The sequence below is a fragment of the Mobula hypostoma genome, chromosome 23, assembly GCF_963921235.1.
Source record: "Mobula hypostoma chromosome 23, sMobHyp1.1, whole genome shotgun sequence".
Lineage (NCBI taxonomy): Eukaryota > Metazoa > Chordata > Chondrichthyes > Myliobatiformes > Myliobatidae > Mobula > Mobula hypostoma.
This window is the reverse complement of record NC_086119.1, coordinates 33214911-33239086: the sequence shown is the minus strand read 5'-3', so window position 1 is coordinate 33239086 and position 24176 is coordinate 33214911.

Below are 24176 nucleotides of genomic sequence, written 5' to 3'. Positions count from 1 at the left end.
CCCTCTGTTTTTCTAAGCTCCATGTACCTATCTAAGAGGCTCATAAAAGACCCTATTGTATCCACTTCCACCATCACTGCCGGCAGTGCATTCCACACACCCACCACTCTCTGTGTGCAATACTTACCCCTAACATTCCCTCGGTACCTATTTCTAAGCACCTTAAAACTATGCCCCCTCGTGTTAGCCATTTCAGCCCTGGGAAAAAGCCTGTGACTATCCAGACAATCAATGACCCTCATCATCTTATACACCTCTATCAGGTCACCTCTCATCCTCCGTCGCTCCAAGGAGAAAAGGCCAAATACACTCAACCCTTTCTCATAAGGTGCGCCCTCCAATTCAGGCAACATCCTTGTAAATCTCTTCTGCACTCTCTCTATAGTATCCACATCCTTCCTTTAGTTAGGTGACCAGAAATGAACACAGTACTCCGTGGGGTCTGACCAAGGTCTTATATAGCTGTAATTATAGCTGAAACTTCTGTTATGAATTGTTATGCTTAAAAAATGTGCTCTCAAGACCAAGATTCGCTTTGTGAAGTCAGGAGGATGAGAAGGCTGTCAGCACAGGCCCAGTGATGGCCTCAGGTTGGGTTGATGATGAGGTAAATGGCGACATAAGAGGTTACATGTCACTTTCTATGGGTAAGATCAATACAAGGGCTGAGGGGATGTTGAAGACAAGATAAAGATCGGGGGGGGGTGAGAAACAATCAGTTAAGTGGCCAATGAATCTCGGGATGTAGGAAAAGTGAAGGGGTGGGGGGAGGTGATCAGAATCAAGGCTAGGGGTTTTGGAGAGTTGACACCATGGATGTTTGGGGAACTGAAAGCTTAAACTAAGTATGGTTCTAATATTAATGGAGTACTAATCCGGCATTACATTGTGGAGTCCTTGTTGTTCCAGGATTGCCACTCAGTTGTTGCTCCTCAGGCAACTAAGTCTAATTTTTCTGCCATTCTCTCACGGGTGTACAATGTCGCCCGTTTGCAACTGCTGCAGAAGCTGTACCTGAAGAGGAACTGAAGAGGAAGTAGCCAACTGAGTTTCCAGAGTGGTGTAATTTAACTCAGAAATATAACAATCCAGTTCCATTCCAGAACTACATCCATTTCCAGAAGCATGTCGTACTTGTGTGTCATCCTGAAAATTTTGCATACTGCTTGCCCAGTGAAATGAAGTGCTCTTGAGCAATACTTTGAAAACTAAATCAAAGCTTAGAGATCATCATTTTAGATATCTTGTTCAATAAATGATGAGTTATTCTATACATGTACTGATAATGCTAGTATGCCTTTATGCTCCTTAGTATATACTGTGACAAAACTGAACCCACATCTATGAAAAGAAAGGGAAAGCACAGTGGATTTGACTTTTTTTTCTTGAAAGCTACTAATGCACCAATCATAAAAATTGCATGTGACACTGCAGAAAAACCACAAAGGGAAAGCTGTTCACACTATTATCTTGACCAGGGCAGGAAGATGATTGTAGTAATATAGATTTTCCCATCACTTTTGGCAGCAACAAAAAAAAAAATCCCTTCTGTGTGGAAATGAGAACAGTTTTTAGCTTGTACTTTACCTTTGAATTGGTCAGGGACCAATGGATGGACTTGGAGGCCCCTGAAACACAAATGCAATCCAATGTTCCTACTCCCTTCTGCCTAGAAGTGGTGATTTCCTGACGGCAGCATTTATGTTGGAAAAGTGATGGGGAATAACTGTGTGTGCTGCTGCTGGGTACCAAATCTTGCTTTCATCGTTGCTGTTGAGGTTTTCCTGTTGTGTTACCAAGGCAATTAGCATTATGTTGTTTAAGGTGAACATAAAGGGAGCAAAGCCACTCTATCACATCAGACTGTACAATAGAATTATACAAACATGTTATAAGTGGGATTTCTCCAAGCATCAAATTGACGTGAATCTCGACTGACTTCAAGTAGGTTTCTCAGCATACGATAGAGGGCTCACTTGCCTCCAATAAATGGTTTAAACTATAGATTGCAAGAATCATGGTATTTTAACTACAGGAATAAGGCCCATCGTATCCATGCCAGTATCTCATGGAACAATCTTTTCAGTAGCTTTGTTACATACGTCATGGATATCTTGTGACTGTCTTATGAGGATGATGTAATGGTCTTGAGGAGGTCACATGATGTAATTTTCCCGCCAATGTGATGTCACATGATGACCTGTTCTCACCAGGTATATAAGTGTAGACCCCTGGTGACGCAGTTAGTTTTCAGTTAGATCGTCAGTCAGATACTCTGCTATGCTGCATATTAGTCTCATGATGCAGTTTAATTTTAAAATGGAGTTTTAGTGTCAATTGTAAGGTACAGAAGTGCTGGGCTGGCAGTTTCACCAATAGCTGCCAGATTTGTTGATGTACCTTTTCAGTAATATTGAAGAGTGAAGATGGGAACCTGAAGGAGTCGTTCGGCGGTTTTGGAAAGGATCAACCATTATTGAATTTGTTCAAGTAAGAGTGATCTGCATGAGATAACCTCTGCTAAAAGCAGCAGAAAGGTTGTGCAGTATCTACTCTACAGAGGAAAAAGGTCAGCGCCTTTAAATCGCTTTTTTCCGTTGTCATGAATCCTGTGGACAAGGCAGGTTCTGGCTGGGATCGACAGTAACGTCGTGTCTTCAAGGAATTCTTTACTTCAGGAAAGTCTTTCCTAATTGACTGTATAAATCTCTTGGACTTTAGAATTTACCATTCGAAGAACTGTGTTTGAATTTACCACTTTAAGAACTAGTATTGAGTTTAGTGGTTTGTTAAATGGCTGCACAGCAGTTTACTTCCGGTTAAGTTTTTCGTTTGTTTATCTTTTTACTAATTCTGAGCTGAGTTTAATAAATGTTTATTTGTTTATAAAACCTGACTCAACTCTATATTCATTGTTGCCAGTCATGTGACAGCCTTCACTTGCACTTTTCCCTAAGCCCTGCTAATTGTTGTCCCTTAAACCCTGATTGTTTGACTCACCCTCATATGCAGTGAGTTTCTGACTATAAACACACTCTTTGTTGAAAGATTTCTTCTCATGTCTTGTCTTCCTTTCTCTTCACCATTTACACCTCGGACTTCAACTACTGCACAGAGTCTTGTCATCTTCAGAAGTTTTCGGATGACTCTGCCATAGTTGGATGCATCAGCAAGGGAGATGAGGCTGAGTACAGGGCTACGGTAGGAAACTTTGTCACATGGTGTTAGCAGAATTATCTGCAGCTTAATGTGAAAAAGACTAAGGAGCTGGTGGTAGACCTGAGGAGAGCTAAGGCACTGGTGACCCCTGTTTCCATCCAGAAGGTCAGTGTGGACATGGTGGAGGATCATAAATACCTGGGGAAACGAATTGACAATAAACTGGACTGGTCAAAGAACACTGAGGCTGTCTACGAGAAGGGTTAGAGCCGTCTCTATTTCCTGAGGAGACTGAAGTTCTTTAACATCTGCTGGACAATGCTGAGGATGTTCTACGAGTCTGTGGTGGCCAGTGCTATCATGTTTGCTGTTGTGAGCTGAGGCAGCAGGCTGAGGGTAGCAGACACTAACAGAATCAACAAACTTATTCGTAAGGCCAGTGATGTTGTAGGGATGGAACTGGACTCTCTCACGGTGGTGTCTGAAAAGAGGATGCTGTCCAAGTTGCATGCCATCTTGGTCAATGTCTCCCATCCACTACATAATGTACTGGGTGGGCACAGGAGTACATTCAGCCAGAGACTCATTCCACTGAGATGCAACACAGAGCATCATAGGAAGTCATTCCTGCCTGTGGCCATCAAACTTTACAACTCCTCCCTTGGAGGGTCAGACACCCTGAGCCAATAGGCTGGTCCTGGAACTATTTCATAATTTACTGGCATAATTTACATATTACTATTTAACTATTTATGGTTCGATTACTATTTATTATTTATGGTGCAACTGTAACGAAAACCACTTTCCCCTGGGATCAATATGACTATGACTATGTCATATTCAGCTTTCGCTCCTTAATTTGAGTTTGTGCTTCCAGATTCTTGAACCATCTGTCCATTGGATATATTCTCTCTATTTGCCAAATCTAAACCAATCACTATTTTCTCGCAACTCCATTCAATGGTCTGGGTATGGGTTCAGATTGCATGCTCATCCCTGTGCTGGATTGAGGCTGTGGCCTGCAACTAGTGCAGAGAAGATGGCCGCGCGATGCAGCGCGCAGCGGCCACTCTGGAATGAATATCTGTTATTTGTTAAGTAGGATGCCGTGCACAATCCTGATTTGATGGAGACGGACGTGAGAGCACAGAGGAACATCTGGTGAAACTTCTGAAATGCCTGTTTCGCCGCCGCTGCTACTGTGTGATCCAGAATCTCCGGAGGGGAAGGCCCCGAATCCTTGGCTTTGCCTGTTGCTTGGCGGCCGGGGTCGAAGCGCTCGGCAGAGATGGTGCTTCGTGCTCGGTGTCAGAGGGCTGGTTGGATGCTCGAAGTTTTTGGACGGACTCAGAGTCAGCTGCGGTCGGGTGCTTCCAGGGTGCTGCATCGGCAAGTTTGCGGCGCTGGAGGTTCATGGCAGGGAGAGTTTTTCTCCCTTCTATCGTCTGTGTGAGATGATGGGGCTATCGGGACTTTGAGACTTTTTTTTACCGTGCCCGTGGTCTGCTCTTTATCAAATTATGGTATTGTTTTGCACTGTTGTAACTATATGTCATAATTATGTGGTTTTTGTCAGTTTTGGTCTGTCTTGTGTTTCTGTGATATCAAACTGGAGGAACATTGTATAATTTCTTAATGCATGCATTACTAAATGACAATAAACGAGGACTGAGTGTCCTCATAATCTAATCTAATCTAGTGGACTTCTAGATCAGCTGCAGTGATGCCTGACATTGTGACCTTCAGATCTGAATGCTGTTTGCTTGCTTTTGTTGTTTGCACGATTTGTTTTTCTCCTCCTCTCTCTGCACACTGGGTTTTTGATGGTCTTCTTTCGCTTTTCATGGGTTCTATTGGGGCTCTTTGTTTTGAGGCTGCCTATAAGGAGACGAATCTTAAGGTTGTATCAAGTATTCATACTTTGATAATAAAATGTACTTTGTTAAATCACTGCTCAAACTCATACCCACAAATGTAAGTAACTACAGTTCCTGCAGCCTAACCCCATAGCTGATTTCACTTAGCCCTAAAACTATTTGAATGAATAAATCTATTCTGTAACTCTCATGGAACTGTACAACATATGCCCTTGGAGATGGTTCCATTATACAGAATATAGGACCAACATTTGATGACTATCAGCCCACTAGCATTTTCTGTGAGTTTTAACTCTGCAGGCACTCTCCAGAACAATAAAATTGACACATTGGATCCCAGTGCTATTGACTATCACCCCTCTTCATACCCATCGGGATGCTGCTGAAGCAATCAATATTCTGCGTTGACCTATCTCTGACTCCTCATCTCAACACACGTTTTCAGAGAATCCTTTTGGGTACTGCTGTTCCTCACATTCAAAGGCAACAACAGGTGGATAAAGCCTGCACTGAAATCATTGTCTGAGAGAAGAAACTCATTCAAGACCCAAAGTTCAGCAGCCTGTAAGAACACAGGGCATTATAAGCAGTATCCAAATAGATAGTGGGTGATTTGGTCATTTATTATATAAATATTTAGAATCATTACAGAATGGGAGGAAGTCATTTTAGCCCATCAAGTACTTGTAAAAGCAATCTAGAGAATCCCATTCCATTACCCTCTGCAGTAGACATGAAAGTTCTTTCTTTTCAGGAACTTATTCAGCTTTCTTTTGAATGCCACAATTAAATCCACTCTCCACTTGTTGCATGAAAATGCTTCCTTTGTTTTCTTCTTGTCAATCATCTTCATTCCATGTACCCAAGCACTAGATCCCTCTGCCAATGGGAACAATTTTAAAGATTAAAGATTAGCTTTATTTGTCATTTGTACATCGAAACATACAGTAAAATTCATCATTCATGTCGAAGACCAACACAGTCTGAGAATGTTCTGAGGGCAGCCTGCAAGTGTTGCCATACTTCTGGTACCAGAAGCAGTGGATTCAGTCCAGTCCATCACGGGTAAAGCCCTCCGGACCAGTCAGCACTTCTACATGGAGAGTTCATCATCAGGGACTCCCACCACACAGGCCATTCTCTCTTCTTGCTGTTGCCATCAGGAAGAAGGTACAGGAGCCTCAGGACTCACATCACCGAGTTCAGAAACAGTTATTACCCCTCAACCGTCGTCGTCATTGTGGCTCTTCCTCGGGGTCGAGGATGATGGTCTTCGTTCTGAAGAATTGGCCTACAGAGCGAAGACGCCTGTGCGTGTATTTGTTTAATGTGTACTTGATGTTGCACTCCAAGAAGCACACGATACTTCACAAATCAACCAACTGATTCCAATGGCATGGAAACCACGACGATTGGAGCTGATTGATTTGTTGCAGCCTTCATCCGCCTTCACAGCCGTTGAGTTCGAAGTAACTTGGTCCGTCTGTTCCACCGTTGAGGTCTTGGTTGGATTGTTCTTTGTCAGGGACCTCACCCTCGACCTTACCACCATGGGTGACCCTACCAGGAGCATTGGTCCAGACGGCATTGCTCTCGGGATCACAGGACCACACAAGCTTCTCCACCGTGACAAGGTGACAATCCACGGAGAAGGCCCCTCAACCATCAGGCTCTTGAATCAGGGGGATTATCTTCACTCAACTTCACTTGCCCCATCACTGAGATGTTCCTAAACCTATGGATTCACTTTCAAGGACTCTTCATCTATTTTCTCGATATTTATTGCTTATTTATTTATTATTATTATTTCTTTTTGTATTTGCACAATTTGTTGTTTTTTTGCACAATGGTTATACACCCAGTTGGTGCAGTCGTTCATTGATTCTGTTATGGTTATTGGATTTATTGAGTATACCCCCAAGAAAATGAATCTCAGCGTTATATATGGCGATGTACCGTATGTGTACTTTGATAATAAATTTACTTTGAACTTTGAACATAGCATGCCCACAACCTAGTACCATTATATCTTTGGAACATGGGAAGAAACAGGAAACATACATGGTCACAGGGAGAACATGTAAGTTCCTTACAGACAGCGGAGGGAATTAAACCACAATCGCTGCCGCTGTAAAGCATTACATTAGCCACTACACTACAGAGTTACCCATTATGCTATCATGCCTCTTGGTAAATAATGATTAGTTTGGCAAAGGGCATGTTTCTGTGCTGTACTGTTCACTGTTCTGTTCTAATTTATTTCTGTCAAGATTCAAGACTCAAGATTGTTTAAAGTCAATTGCAGTACACAAGTGTAAAGGAGAAGGAAATTTTTTTTTAGATTATGAGAACACGCAGTCCTCTTTTATTGTCATTTAGTAATGCATGCATTAAGAAATGATACAATATTCCTCCGGTGTGATATCACAGAAACACAGGACAGACCAAGGCTGAAAAACTAACAAAACCACATAATTATAACATATAGTTACAACAGTGCAACAATACCATAACTTGATGAAGAACAGTCCATGGCACAGTAAAAAAGTTCAAGGTCTCTCGAAATTCCCACATCTCACGCAGATGGGAGAAGGAAGAAAACTCTCCCTGCCATGCCCGATCACAGTCCGACTCTGAGTTGTCCGAAAACTTCGAGCTCTGATCAGCCCTCCGACACCGAGTACCCAGCACCATCTCTGCCGAACGCTTCGACCTCAGCCTTGGTTGCCAGCAGCAGGCAAAGCCGGGGATTTGTTACTCTGGATTTGATGTAGCGCAAAAGAAACAATAAGACAATGAACACAATACTAAAAAAAATATAAATATGTACCTAAGATAGCTCACTCTATATACATTGATTGATTGTATGTCCGTAAAGTGATAGTAGGCACAGGCGTGTCTGCACATAAGGTGACTGACAGGAAATTATATATATGTAGTGGTTGGGAGTGTGAAGGGATGGGTTAGTGGGCATTGATCAGCCTTACTGCTTGGGAAAAGTAATGATTTTTGAATCTGGTGGTCCTGGCATGGATACTATATAGCACTAAGAAGACTACATAGTATCAATAACATCTTAGATGGAATGGGACAAACAGTCCATGAGCACGGTAAGTAGGATCATAGCCCTTTTCCGGCACCTTGCTGTGTAGATGGCATTGATGGTGGGTAGACTGGTGCCAATGAAACACTGAGTAGTTTTGACTACCCATTGTAGAGCCTTCCTATCTGCCACAGTGCAGTTTCCATACCATGCAGTGATGTAACATGTTAGGATGCTCTCTACTGTGCATCTGTAGAATGACGTGAGTATAGATGTGTTGTAATCCAACCCTCTTCACCTTCCTTAGAAAGAAGATATGTTATTGTGCTTTCCTGGTTGTATAGAATGTGTCCTGGGACCATGAGAGGTTGAAACTGTCGTGGTCCCAAAACACTCCCAGGTGTTTGAAACTGCTCGTAGTTTCTACTGATGTGCCACCGATTTAAAAAGGAGCGCGAGTGGTGTAAATTCTCCTGAAGTCAATAGCCACCTCCTTTGTCTTGTTGGCATTGAGGAAGAGGTTATTTGCCTGGAACCAGACCTTGAGCTCTTCCACCTCCTCTCTGTAGGCCATCTCACCATTGTTGGTGATGAGCTCCACCACTGTTGCATCATTGGCGAACTTGACTATATGATTACTTGGGTGCTTGGCCGTACAGTCAAGTGTGATCAGAGTGTACGGCAATGGGTTCAGCACACAACTCTGGGGGGACCCATGTTGAGGATGTTTGGGAGGTAGGAGCTGCTGTGCATCCTGACTATCTGAGGTCTGTTGGTTAGGAAGTCTAACACCCAGTTGCACAGTAGTGTTAGACCAAGAATTAGGAGTTGCTTCACCCAGGTCTGTGGGGCAATGGTGTTGAGTGGCAAACTGAAACCTGGAAACAGCCTTCTGACATAAATTCTTTGGTACAGGGATGATGGTGGCTGATTTGCAGCATGTGGTGATGGCAGTGTGGATGAGTGAAGTGTTGAAGATGTCTGTGAAGATATCAGAGAGCAGGTGTGCACACTCCCTGTGTACTTGGTCTGAGATGTTGTGTGGACGAGCCATCTTACCTTCTGCCAAGTCTTTCTCACATCTGCTGCTGCTGCTGCAGAAGACAGTGGCTGCTCAGCTGGGAGAGGGTAGCTTTTGTGGCTGGCATTGTGTTGCATGCTTCAAATCGTCAGGGAGGGAGGATACAATGCTGTTTTTCCTCACGTTGTCAGTAATACTCTTGATGCCCAGCCACATACGCCAGGGTTTGTTATCGGACAGGTCTTCCTGAATTTTTGTTCATAGGCCGTCTTTGCCCTTTTGATGCCAAAGGTGATTTTTCTCCTGGCTGCTCTGCAAGCTGTTCTGTCTCGAGATTTGAGGGCAGATAGTAAAAGACACAAATGAGTAATTAAACTCTCCTCCAAGTCCTTGAATTTCCAAGTATGGGCAGTTTCCAGATTTTCAACCTAAAAATATTTCCCCAGCCTTAAACAAGAAATAGAACACCATTTCCTCTTCCCTGACAGAGGCCCCCTTTCATTACAAGAGTTCTTCCAGCATATTTGATTATGCACAAACATGAACATTGTTTTCTATATGTTGGGTACCATTTTCCTTTTGTGCTGCCAGGCACATGACCAGTTATGCATACACTCTTGAAGTAAATGTCAAGGTAATTATATCAAAAGAAGGAGATCCTTGGCTTTGGATCTGTAGCACGAAAGAAATGCATAGCAATTCCTGGAAATCCAAAGCACACTTTAACAAAGCAAATAAATTTTGCTGTGCTTCAAATTGCCTCAGGGCTGTTCACTTAATTTAGCATCAGTTCACTGCAAACTTCTTGGCAACGTGACCCACAGGAATGTTAATTTTTAAAAATGAGAATTCTCTTCAGGCGTTTCTGAATCAAATCAAAATCTGATCCTTTGAGCCGGGTTGAAGAATCCTACAGGATTTCAGCTGTGTCTCACAGGGTTTAATAATATCTGGTGGGATAATGCTGCAATCCTTCAGGAGTTTGTGGTAAATGGGAGGTCATACCTATACTTTTGTACCGAGCAACTTTATCAAGATGTCTTTGTGCTGCTGACCTAAGAATTACATTAAAGTAACTGAGGAATCTGTGGTAACATTAGCTGTCTGCTCGAGCATGCAATGAGAGGTAAAGTGTACAGATGTACGAAAAAAGCCAGCCTTCTGTAAATATTGATTATTTTCTCATTTCTGAGATGGCTTTATCATCACCATGTATTTTCTTAACTTATTCCTGGGGATCAGGGTACTTCTTGATCAATCTGCTTCTATTAAAGATATACGTCTGTGTTGATGTTCATTGAAAGAATGCAGTAAGACCTAGAATGTAGTATGACTTTGTGGGTCCAGTGTGGACTCATAAGTAACAAGTAACTCTTGTTGAACAGAGACACAAGCAATACCATCTCCAACACGAGAGAGTAAAACCACCTACTCTTGACATTCAGTGGCATTACCATGAGTCTTTCATTATCAATATCCTGGGGCCACCAAACAAAACAGCTGCACATATACCACAGTTATAAGAGGAATTAAGAACCTAAGTATCTTGTGGCAACTGACTTGACTCCTGGTGCTCCAAGGCATAAAGGTAGTCTGACGTCACTATCTACAAGGAACAAATCAGGATCCTGATAGAATACTCTTCTCTTGCCTGGAACTTCCCGGTGGCCAAACATTTTAATTCCGATTTCCACTCCTGTTCCGACATGTTGGTCCAAGGCCTTCTCTTGCGCCACGATGAGGTCACCTTCAAGGTGGAAGAGCAACACCTTATATTCTGTCTGGTTAGCCTTCAAACTGATAGCATGGATGTCGATTTCTCCTTCCTGTAAAAAAAAATCCCTCCCCCTCCCCTCTTCTTCTATTCTCCAATCTGGCCTCTTACCTCTTCTCGACTGCCTATCACTTCCCCCTGGGTCCCTTCCTCCTCCTCTTTCTTCTATGGTCCAGTCTCCTCTCCTGTCAGGTTCCTTCCTCTCCAATCTTTCACTTTTTCCACCCACTTGACTTCTTCTGTCACCTTCTAGCTAGTCTCCTTCCCCTTCCTGGTGCTTCATGGGAGACGGGAGATCGAAAGCAGCAAGCTGGCTGCTGGCTGTGTGTCCAGAGACCCGAGTTCTTTGGGCACAGAGCTCAGAAAAAGCGACACAATGGACTTTTAACATTGTAAATCAGCGAGTTGTTTGTTCTGTCTCCCCTCTCGCTGTGAAACGGGGACATCTCTTTTTCCCTTATTAGGGAGAGACAGAGAGTCTGTGGCATGTCAAATTACTGGGTGAACAAGAAGTCTTTGGAGTACCGCAAGTCTGTGTCTTCATTGATGCTTTGCTGCACGCTTGAGTGCTTGGTAGGGGGCGCCGATGCTCTTTTGCTGGTGCGGGGGGGGGCGAGGTTTGTTGCTTTGCTGCTGCTTATGTGTGGGTTAGGGTTAGGGTTAACTGTCATTCATTCTTTGGGGCACTCCTCTGTTTTCGTGGATGTTTGCGAAGAAGAAGAATTTCAGGATGTCTATTGTATACATTTCTCTGACATTACCTTTGAAACCTTTGAAGTCCAGGTGGCAAGCAGCTTTTCAAGGGCAAGTAGGGCTGAACAATAAATCTGGTCTTATCAGCCATGCCGTCGTCCTGAACATGAATTTACAGAAAGGCTCCCTCTGAAACACTCAATAATGGTCACTTCTAGGTCAATACTTTCCAAGTTCTCCCTGAAGAGCTGCAAAAATGTATTTAACAAGAATGTCTGTGACCTACACAAGAGTGGTTCATACATGAGCAAATATTCAGAGTGACTTAATACAGTTGTTGCTGAATTTCTCTGTGGTAGAAGTTGCCATTTAGCGCAGCGCTGAATAAAACAGCGTTGGACACTTGAAATTCCAGTCTAACACATGTCATGCATTAAAGCACTACCACTTCAAAACTTAGTCGGCTTTGCATGAGATCCCAAGAATGATATTTACGAAGGGGTGGGGAGGTGTCACAACAGAGCTGGTCTTCTGTAAGGAAACTTGCGCATCACCCATCACTCTGTGATCATTGTGAAGGGTGGAGATGATGGAGGAAGTCAGCTGCTGGTGGGGCAAGGGTTTGCAGCAGAGAGACATATATTGGAAAGGAATGATTAGTGTGTTGCAGGAGGAAGACATCATGGAATAGTTACAATTGTGCCCTCGGCACGCTTGGATGGGGTCAGGGAATGTATGAATACATTCTAAGAGCATTGGTGTTAAGGGAGTAGAGGTCTGCAGGACATAGTAGCACAACTAGTGGAACTGCTGCTTCATAGCTCCAGAGGTCTGGGTTCAGTCCTGGTCTCAGTTGCTATCTGCGTGGAGTTTGCATATTCTCTTTGCAACCAGGTGCATTTCTTTGCCACCTTTGCTATCCGATTATGATACGGTTTGGTAGGTAAATTGACAGGTGTCGATTACCCACAATGTGTGGTAGAGATAGAATCGGGGGGTGGGGGGTGGAGGGTGAAGTACGAATGTAGAGGTTGGGTGGGGAGCAGGCGGTAGAGTTGCTGAGAATGTGGGGAGAAAAGAAATGTAGGATGAAAGTAAGATTGGTGTAAACAAGTGACCAATGGTGGTTGTTTCCAAGGGCTGAAGAGCCTACGTCTGTGTTATGAATGTCTATGACTCCATGAGTTATGAAGGATCAAGGAATCACTAAGAAGGAAAAGAGTAGCTGGAATTAAATAGCAGACCCAGAGCCTAACACAGCACGCCTGGCAATGTCAGTCCCCTTCTAGTAATGTCCAAGCAGACCTCAATATTGTGCTTGGTGTTTGCCTTGAGGTGTGGACTTCATGCAATTCATGAGTTTCCTCTGAGCAGCATGGTATTGCAAGGCAATAACCAAACAGGAATGATGTGCACAGATGACACAGAGTAAAAATGCAGGTATGTCCAGGATTCCGATAACATTCTGTCATGTAGTAGACAGAAATCTTGTATTATACAGTCGTATTTCTAGGTGCATTGGTTCTGTTAAAATAAATTGAGCTGTAGAACAACTGATTGTTCCTGACAATTCACCCTTACTTTTAGTAATTTTTAGTATAACATACCATGAAATAAATTTACAGACTCTGTCAAACTTGTATTCTGTTGAAAACAGGGATAGTTTTGTCATAGCAATTTGTGTAAATGTACAAAAAACTTCTCCAATCCTCTGAGGTTTCTCATTGGTCTTGGATTTCATCGTTAATTGGCTGAAATAGGAGTATTCTGTCCAGCGTGTGGGTCTTATCCATGTTTACCAGCAAGCTTAATTCTCTGTGGCAAAAACAGTATTAGTATGTTCAGGCCAAGTAGCAAAGTGACCTCTTTGTTATCTCTACGAACTCTTCCCTCACTCCACTTCTCTGGTATCATATAGTTGTCATTCTTCCTATTTAAAGAAGTACAAACAGCTCTTTAAGTAATAGATTGCAGGAGTTATTATCTAAAATGGAGAACAACAGCTGATTGGAATGTGCAGTTGACATGAGTGAAAGTAGAGAACATAGAAAAACAGAAGATAGGAGCAGGCCATTCAGCCCCTCAAGCTCATTCCTCTATGAACATGATCTAACACGTATCACCCATCTCATTAGCTCTCTTCTCACACCCTTGATGCATTTTGTGCTTAATGGGGTGGATGAAGTGTTGATCCATACTATGTGCATGTGTACACTATTCAATGATTCTTTCATTATAGTCATAGTCATACTTTATTGATCCCGGGGGAAATTGGTTTTCGTTACAGTTGCACCATCAATAATAAATAGTAATAAAACCATAAATACTTAAATAGTAATATGTAAATTATGCTAGGAAATAAGTCGAGGACCAGCCTATTGGCTCAGGGTGTCTGACCCTCCAAGGGAGAAGTTGTAAAGTTTGATGGCCACAGGCAGGAATGACTTCCTATGACGCTCTGTGTTGCATCTCGGTGGAATGAGTCTCTCGCTGAATGTACTCCTGTGCCCAACCAGTACATTATGTTGTATGGCATGCAACTTGGACAGCATCCTCTTTTCAGACACCACCATCAGAGAGTCCAGTTCCATCCCCACAACATCACTGGCCTTACGAATAAATTTGTTGATTCTGTTAGTGTCTGCTACCCTCAGCCTGCTGCCCCAGCACACAACAGCAAACATGATAGCACTGGCCACCACAGACTCGTAGAACATCCTCAGCATCGTCTGGCAGATGTTAAAGGACCTCAGTCTCCTCAGGAAATAGAGCTGGTTCTGACCCTTCTTGTAGACAGCCTCAGTGTTCTTTGACCAGTCCAGTTTATTGTCAATTCGTATCCCCAGGTATTTGTAATCCTCCACCATGTCCACACTGACCCCCTGGATGGAAACAGGGGTCACCAGTACCTTAGCTCTCCTCAGGTCTACCACCAGCTCCTTAGACTTTTTCACATTAAGTTGCAGATAATTAGGTGTGGAAAAGCCCACTATGAAGGGCAAAAGGCTGTAAATATTGGAAATCAGAAATAAAAAAGCAAAATGCTGGAAATACTCAATCCCTGTGTGTGTTTTCATGGTACTGCATCCATCTCCTATTGTCCTTCATTTGTTATTGTGTCACATGTTGCTTAGGTGCATTAAGTAGTACAGCAAAGATTGCACTCAAGATGAAGTCACTTAACATTGATTCATTTGTCATCTGCCTTCAGCCTCATTAAAGAGTTGTCTTCCTTGGTTTCAGAACTCAGATTGAGGGAAGAGTGCACTATTGAACCTTTCCTCTCATTTCTGAGATCCATTTTCATCTTTGACTGATGTCTATTTATCTGAATTTGTTTCATATTATCTTCCCTTAATAAAACATTTCAATCATAGATATTAAGTCGTCATTTGGCCCAACATCAATCCTCTAAACTTCTGTCACCGTTTGTATCCAGATATTTCTCTTGACAGTTACTACCCTTCAACCATCAAGCTCCTGATCCAGTGTGGGCAGCTTCACTCACCTCAATATTGAACTCGTCACTGAATACAACCTGTGGAATCACCTTCAAGGACTCTACAACTCATGTTCTCAGATTGATTGATAATTTGTGATTTTTTTTTGCAACTTTTGAACTTCGGTTGCTTGCCAGTCCTTGTTTGTAGTTTTTCATTGCTTCTGTTGTATTTCTTTGTTCTACTATGAATGCCCGCACGAAAATGAAACAGGGTAGAATTTGGTGACATATACTTTCTGTGATAATAAACTTACTTTGAATAGAAAATTTCATGAAACACTCTAAGATCATTAAAACATGAAAGAGACCATTCTGCCTACCTTATCCAAACTAGCTTCTCTACAATAACGTTCCAGTCAGTTCTGCTACGGGATTCCCAGCGCTCTCTCTAACCCCCTGTATTTTCTTTGTATTCAAGAATTTGCCCTTTCTGAAAACCTTAAGTTTGTTTCTGTCGCAATACCATTCAGATCCTGGCAAAGCTACATGCTAACTTGATTACTTTACTTCGGCATAGGGATGCAGTGAGAATGCACCAGCAACAACATGCAACTAACCATTTTGAGAGAGTTAAGTGGGGCCTAACGGACAAACAGACAAGAAATGCAATGAGACCAGATTCTGAAAGAGCTTTCCAGCTGGATATTTGATTAAAAATAAATTGCAGACGAATGGGATTAATTGGGTATCTCATTAAAGAGTGAATGTATGCATGATGTTCTGAATAGCTTTCTTCTATGTTTTGTGCCTTGTAAACTAACTGAAGTACAAATTGAGGCATGATCTTTTTAACTATGCTAGTCAGTCTTCAATGCTTTCATTTGAAAAACGGCACATGAGAAGTACAACATCTCCCCGTGAGAGTTGTCTAACTTCCAGTATTTTCCCCTCTTCCCCTTCTCTCTATTCCCCCATGCTGGCACCTTTCTTATCCCTTCTCGCCTCCTCACCTGCTCATTATCTACCTCTGGTGCCCCTCCTCTTTCCCTTTCTCTCATTCTCCTCAGATTCCTTCTTCTTCAGCCTTTTTACTTCTTTCACCTATCACCACCCAGCTTCTCACAATGATTCCCCATCCACCCACCTTGCCCCTCACTTAGTTTCACCTATCACCTGCCAGTCTGAACTCCTTCCTCCACCTTATTATTTCAGCTTCTTCCTCCTTCCTTTCCAGTTCTGATGAAGGGTCTCGGCCAGAAACATCAAATGCTTATAACCCTCTGTGGATGCTGCCTGGCCTGCTGTGTTCCTCCAGAATCAGCAGAATCTCTTGTGTTTACGATATCCGAGTCTTTGTTTTGTGGTTGGTGATAGAAAGGGGGATCTGAACAGATAGTATTTATAACCTTAGGGGAGGGAGGGGACAACTGATACTATTTCAATATCTCTAATCCTTTAGGTTAAAATATATTTTACTAATCTATGAAGTATCACCGTTTAGAACTCAAACTGTGCACACTGTGCCATTTCTCATTCAAAGCTCTTTTATTAGAAAATGCTGTTAGTTTTGAAACAAAAATAGACTTGCATGTATAATAAGTTGAGATAAGCTTCCAGGGGACACTTTCTTCAGAAATGAATGTTAAATCAATATCTTTTGTTGTATCGGGTAGGGGCAGTGGAGATGACTTTAAATATTCCAGTCACAAGCACTTTAGTGGATTGAATGAAAAGGAGTTCTACAGTAGGGAGAAAAATCATCATACAAATCCAAGGAAAAACATTAATCTCTTGTAACAGTTGCTGAGTTGATAAGTGTCTTTCTTACGATAAATAACATTTTGGATGTTGGTTTTGTATCATCTTTGTTTTAAGGTATCCAGAAGAAGCATAGGTATCCTAACACCTACAGAGTCCATCTCTCCTATAAGACTATTAATATATTTAGTCACATCACTAACCTGATGCTAGAATTAAGACACTTCACATCATACCAGATGAATGTGAGCTTTAAACTTTTTCTATGTAGGCATCCGTTAGTCTCATGAGACCATGGATTTGCGCCTTGAAAGGTTTCCAGGGTGCAGGCCTGGACAATGTTGTATGGAAGACCGGCAGTTGCCCATGCTACAAGTCTCCCCTCTCTACACCACCGATGTTGTCCAAGGGAAGGGCACTAGGGCCGATACAGCTTAGCTCCGGTGTTGTTGTAGAGCAATGTGTGGGTAGGTGCCTTGCTCAAGGACACAACATGCTGCCTCAGCTGAGGCTCGAACTAACGACCTTCAGATCACTGGACTGATGCCTATATGATTTTTTTACTATTCCTGACTATTCAGGATATCCTCTCCCTGTGACTAAATGTAGATTCTGAAGTGGTTCTGCAACATTTTCCTCTGGCTAGTACAATTTTTGTAGCTCCAGTTTCAAAGGTTCATTTTATTATCAAAGTATGTATGCAGAATACAATTCTGAGACTCGTCTTCTCCAGATAGGCATAAAACACAGAAAAAACCATAGTAGTCATTGAAAGAAAAGACATCAATCCTCCCCCTGCATGAAAAATAAAAAGAAACCAAGCTCACAAGCCCCAATTCCCCCCCACCCCTCCCTCGCACAAAAACTAACAGTTCACCCACCTGGAAAACAGCAAGCCCTCTAACCCCAATCCCCTCCCATGCAAAAAAAACATGGACACCTAATCCCCAACCACCTCTATTTCTGGTATTTCAAAAGCAGATCCTCTGTAGTTCTTTACTTAGTTACAAAGATTGACACCTTTGGCTCCTGGTCTATGCTATGTTACTGGATTGCATCCAGCCCAGGATTGTGATTCTTTCATGCTTCCCCACCATCCCTCGTCTTGGAACTGCAGGTTCTAGACTTGCTCAGTAAAACTGATTGGAAATTCCAATGTGGGCATTGGGTGTGTAAAGAAGAGCAGCTCCAAGTAAGTGAATTGTTGACTAAGTTGGTCTAGGGTTAGATAATACACCAATCAGTGCCTCCGGATACATACCCCAGTGTGAATCATCCATTTCAGGAGAAGGCTTTTTAAATAGTGCTTCCTACTCTCGGTGATTGCTGCTTATCATGCTGAGAGCTTACTAAACTGACAGTGTGAGTGAGTAAATTAACATCAGTAGGAAGAGTGTTGTTAGCCCAAGATAAGCTGGGTTAATAGCTTATATAGCAAACAGAACAGTGAAAAGACTGCACATTCTGGAATTCAGAGGACCCTAGTACTATAGCGCTCTGAATGCAGACTGGAAAAAACACAAGCAGCTTGTCCCACATCCTCTGGTACACCAAAAGGATAACAATGTCTGTGTTGGGAGCATACACACACCTGGCATAAGTAACAGAAAGAGTATTTCACCATACAAACCACCCATCTATCCCACATCATCCTTCTCGTTGACTGAGTACTCATTCCTGAGGCAGAAGAATCCAGTCTTGCAATGCTTTTCTTAAGTCTCAGTTTTTGAATTCTTAGACAATGTCCCCTTATTCGAGAGTGTCTAGATGATCATGGGACCAGCATAATCAGTCTTTTTCCAATCTTTTCTTACATTGGAGAAACATGGAATTAGATTCAGAAAAAAATCTTTAGCTGTGGTTGATCTTTGCATTAATAGCAACAGGTTTTTTTTCAATGGATTGTGTGTGTGTGTGTGTGTGTGTGTGTGTGTGTGTGTGTGTGTGTGTGTCCATATACATGCATACGAGCGGGTGCCTATGTTCAATCTGAGACACCAATTGGGGAAGACATGGTTCATGGGTGATGGAATTCACTGTATCGACACAACCTCCTTAGTTCCTCAAATTACACATCACTGAGGACCTCACTTGGTTTGTACATACTGGCAGTGTGGTGAAAAAAGCACAACGGTACCTTTTTCTTTACCTCAGGAGGTTGAAGAAGTTCAGAATGAATCCCCAAATCCTAAGGACTTTCTACAGGGGAGCAATTCAGCGCATCCTGACTGGCTGCATCACTGCCTGGTATGGAAACTGTACTTCCCTCAGTCGCAGGACTCTGCAGAGAGTGATGCGAACAGCCCAGCACATCTGTGAATGTGAACTTCCCCCTATTCAGGACATTTACAGTGACAGGTGCATAAAAAGGGCCCGAAGGATCATTGGGGGCCTGAGTCAACCCAACCACAAACTGTTACAGCTGCTACCATCTGGGAAACAGTACCGCAGCATTAAAGCCAGGACCAACAGGCCCTAGGACAACTTCTTGCACCAGGCCATCAGACTGATTAACTCACGCTGGCACAATTGTATTTCTAAATTATATTGACTGTTCTGTTGTATATCTTACAGTCAGCCAGTCAGTCAGTCAGTGGGTGCCGTCCCGAATCCTGGGTTGGCGGCTATGCACCTCCATCTTCTTCGATCTTGCGCTCTTTTTCTGGCCTCAGCATAACTCAACCCAGTCCATTGCCTCACATTATCGTACCAAGTGGTTCACTGCTTTCCTCTTTCCCTCCTTCCTTCTATCATCCCTTCCAAAAACAATTTCTGCAGTCCACCACCTCTTAACAAGTGCCTGGCATATTCCAGCTTCCTTTTCCGCACATTCTTGAGCAACTCCTTTTCTCTCCTCACTCTCTTCAACACTTCCATATTACTGACCTCCTGCTTACAAGGATAAGTGCCAGGAGGGAGATTGGTGGGGAGGGATGGGGATGAATGGACAAGGGAGTCCCATAGGGAGCGATCCCTGCGGAAAGTGGAGGGGCAGGGAGGGAAAGATGTGCTTAGTGGTGGGATCCCGTTGGAGGTGGAGGAAGTTACGGAGAATTATATGTTAGATCTGGAGGCTGGTGGGGTGGTAGGTGAGGATAAGGGGAACCCTATTCCTAGTGGGGTGGCGGGAGGATGGAGTGAGAGCAGATCTACGTGAAATGAGGGAGATGCATTCGAGATCAGAGTTGATGGTGGAGGAAGGGAAGTCCCCTTCTTTAAAAAAGGAGGACATCTCCCTCGTCCTGGAATGAAAAACCTCATCCTGACAACAGATGCGGCGGAGACGGAGGAATTGCGAGAAGGGGATGGCATTTTTGCAAGAGACAGGGTGAGAAGAGGAATAGTCCAGATTAATTCTCCGTAACTTCCGCCACCTTCAACGGGATCTTTCCCTCTCCCCCCTCTGCTTTCCGCAGGGATCGCTCCCTATGCGACTCCCTTGTCCATTTGTACCCCCCATCCCTCCCCTCCGATGTCCCTCCTGGCACTTATCCTTGTAAGCGGAACAAGTGCTACACATGCCCTTACACTTCCTCCCTCACCACCATTCAGGGCCCCAGAAAGTCCTTCCAGGAGAGGCAACACTTCACCTGTGAGTTGGCTGGGGTGATATACTGTGTCCGGTGCTCCTGATGTGGCCTTCTATATATTGGCAAGACCCGATGCAGACTAGGAGATCGTTTCGCTGAACACCTACGCTCTGTCCGCCAGAGAAAGCAGGATCTCCCAGTGGCCACACATTTTAATTCCACGTTCCATTCCCATTCTGATATGTCTATCCACGGCCTCCTCTACTGTAAAGATGAAGCCACACTCAGGTTGGAGGAACAACACCTTATATTCCGTCTGGGTAGCCTCCAACCTGATGGCATGTGTTGTAGCGTGTATGAAGTTACCAGAGAGACAGAGTCAGAGGATTACAAATACCTGGGGATACGAGTTGACATAAACGGGATTGGTCAAAGAACACTGAGGCTGTCTACAAGAAGGGTCAGAGCCATCTCTATTTCCTGAGGAGACTGAGGTCCTTTAACATCTGCCAGACGATGCTGAGGATGTTCTACGAATCTGTGGTGGCCAGTGCTATCATGTTTGCTGTTGTGTGCTGGGGCAGCAGGCTGAGGGTAGCAGACACCAACAGAATCAACAAACTCATTCGTAAGGCCAGTGATGTTGTGGGGATGGAACTGGACTCTCTGACAGTGGTGTCTGAAAACAAGATGCTGTCCAAGCTGCATGCCATCTTGGACAATGTCTCCCATCCACTACATAATGTACTGGGTGGGCACAGGAGTACATTCAACCAGAGACTCATTCCACCGAGATGCAACACAGAGCGTCATAGGAAGTCATTCCTGCCTGTGGCCATCAAACTTTACAACTCCTCCCTTGGAGGGTCAGACACCCTGAGCCAATAGGCTGGTCCTGGACTTATTTCCTGGCATAATTTACATATTGCTATTTAACTATTTATGGTTTTATTACTATTTATTATTTATGGTGCAACTGTAACGAAAACCAATTTCCCCCGGGATCAATAAAGTATGACTATGACTACGACTGGTAGATACAAAGCAACTTCTTCATTCGACACAGCAAGGTACAGCAGGCATCTTACGGACGGAGACGCTTTCCGCAGATAGGTCTGCTAGCTCAATGTGGGCTCGATATTTATATGCTAAGCACAAAGGCAATCTCTACTTAAAAAGTTACAGACAATGCATAGACAATGCTTCCTATTGAAGCTACATACAAAATATCACAACATCCTTTCCTTCCGACGCCAACATGTCTGGGTTGGTATCCACAGCCTTTAGGAATGTAAGTTAAGTCTACGATACATTTATTTGGCATTTCCCGTGCTAACATAGAAGACAATTAATATTTATCATATATAGATAATACTGTCTTCCAAACTACAGCATCAAGTCAAACTACAGCGCCTGAGGAATCTGGTATTCACACCTTTTAGGAAGCCCATTGTGGTGGACTCAATCCAGAGTCCTTTGTCAAACAGTTAAAATAGAAGTCTAGTGGCCAAAGTCATTTAAGTGTAAACAAATCATCTACCCAAAAAAATTCACTCTAACAGTCATGAACATTGACTTCTCAAACTTTCGCTAATGCCCCACCTCCCCCTCGTACCCCATCTGTTGTTTATTTATATACACATACTCTTTTTCTTTCTCTCCTTTTTCTCCCTCTGTCCCTCTGACTATACCCCTTGCCCATCCTCTGGGTTTTCCCCCCCTCCCCCTTTTCTTTCTCCCTGGGCCTCCTGTCCCATGATCTTCTCATATCCCTTTTGCCAATCACCTGTCCAGCTCTTGGCTCCATCCCTCCCCCTCCTGTCTTCTCCTATCACTTTGTATCTCTCCCTCCCCCTCCCACTTTCAAATCTCTTACTAGCTCTTCCTTCAGTTAGTCCTGACGAAGGGTCTCGGCCTGAAACGTCGACTGTACCTCTTCCTAGAGATGCTGCCTGGCCTGCTGCGATCACCAGCAACTTTGATGTGTGTTGCTTGAAATTCCAGCATCTGCAGATTTCCTCGTGTTCGCGTTTTTAAGGACATGCTCAAAGCCTCTTTGAAACAATGCAGCACCTGGGAATCTCCGTGGCTTACAGAGCATTCAGATATGGTATCAATGGGTCAGGAACAGACATAGGCCCTGTGTAAGTGGTAGAAGAAGCAGACCCCTTCACAAACGACCATCCACTCAGCCCATCAGCCACCCACTGCTCCCCCACCTATGGGAAAATCATGAAGTCATTGGGAGAGAGAGAGAGGAGGATAGAGGGGGAGAGAGGGAGAGAGATTATTTATTATTATTATTTTTATTTTATTTTATTTTTTTCTCTTCTAGATTATGTATTGCATTGAACTGCTGCTGCTAAGTTAACAAATTTCATGTCACATGCCAGTGATAATAAACCTGATTCCAATTCAGAAAGAGAGAGAGGGGGTGATAGAGAGGAAAAGAGAGAGAGAGAGAGAGAGAGATAGGAGGCAGGGGAGAAAGAGAAAAGGGGAGAGGGAGGGGGAAGAGAGGGGGAGGGGGAAGAGAGGGAGAGATGGAGGGAGAGAGAGGGAGAGGAGTGGAAGAGGGAGAAAGAGAGAGAGAATGTGTGTGTGTGTGTGTGTGTGTGTGTGTGTGTGTGTGTGTGTGTATGTATGTGTTATTACCATATTGCATATTGTCCTTTGCAACTAAACAGTAAACCATTAATGAAGTCCAACTGCTTGCATTTTAAATTGGCTACTGAGAGTTAATCTATCTTCAGTAAGGAATAATTTCATTTAAAAAGCGCTTTAGAAAATCTTTTAAAGATTATTATTAAAGCTATCACATCATTACACAGACACTGCTCAGGATGTTTGGGACTAACGCAGCCAAGATGTTTACTCCAATGTGCCAATTAAATTCTGACAGGGTCAACATAAACCAGGCTGTAAACTGTAGCAGCTGAAGGCCAGAAAGATTGTTTAGCAAATTATTGATGATGGTTAAAATCAATCAGAGGAAAAACGATTTGGGCCAGCCTTGTCTTGACGGCAGCATTTCTGCCTGAGTCCAAAGGTGTGAGTGCACCTCACTTCAGTGTTTGGGTACGTACCTCCACAGACCTGCCTGGCTTTGCTGAAGGAGTGCTTTAGGTAGGTTTCAATCTGGAGAACGAGTATACTTTAAAAGTACCTCACTAGATGGGAAGTGTTTCAAGATCACCTGGGGTTATAAAAGGTACTTTGCAAAGGAAAGTTTGTCCATCTGAATTACATTTGGTCAGGGAAATATCTGCAAGTTTTCACTCATTCCATTTGCAGAGCTTATCAAAATTCTTTCCAGGTTACAAGTGTCAAGTAGTCGACAGCTGAATTACACAGATCATGTTGAAAGATGACATCAGTCTGATGAAGCCAACACATAGCCCTGCTAGCTCTTCTCCCTCCTCAAACAATATAATGTTAACAAACAATTTACTTGACATCTCTATAGCCAGGATTAAGAATGCTTCAATTGACCTTCATGCACAGGGGCCGATAATAGAGACAGCAAACAGAAGGGCTTGTTGAGAAAGCCTGGGTTTCAGGTTTTATTTCCAATTATGGTTTACTGGAGTGAGGTGGAGTCTGCTGAAAATATCTTGCCATCAAACATGCTCAAATCATGATTAATGTTTCTGAATTATGAGGATATTAATATACAATGATTGTAATCAGCCTGAAAAATTACATTCCAGTTAATAACTCCTAACAATGTTTTTTTTCCAGAAAGCTCAATAACTAATGTGATGGAAAAACAAGGTAGTTTATAATTGTATTGTGGTGACAGCCTATTTTATTAATTGTTTATAGTTATTTATTATTCATAATATCCAAGCATCCACAAGGGTTGTGTGACATTTTAAA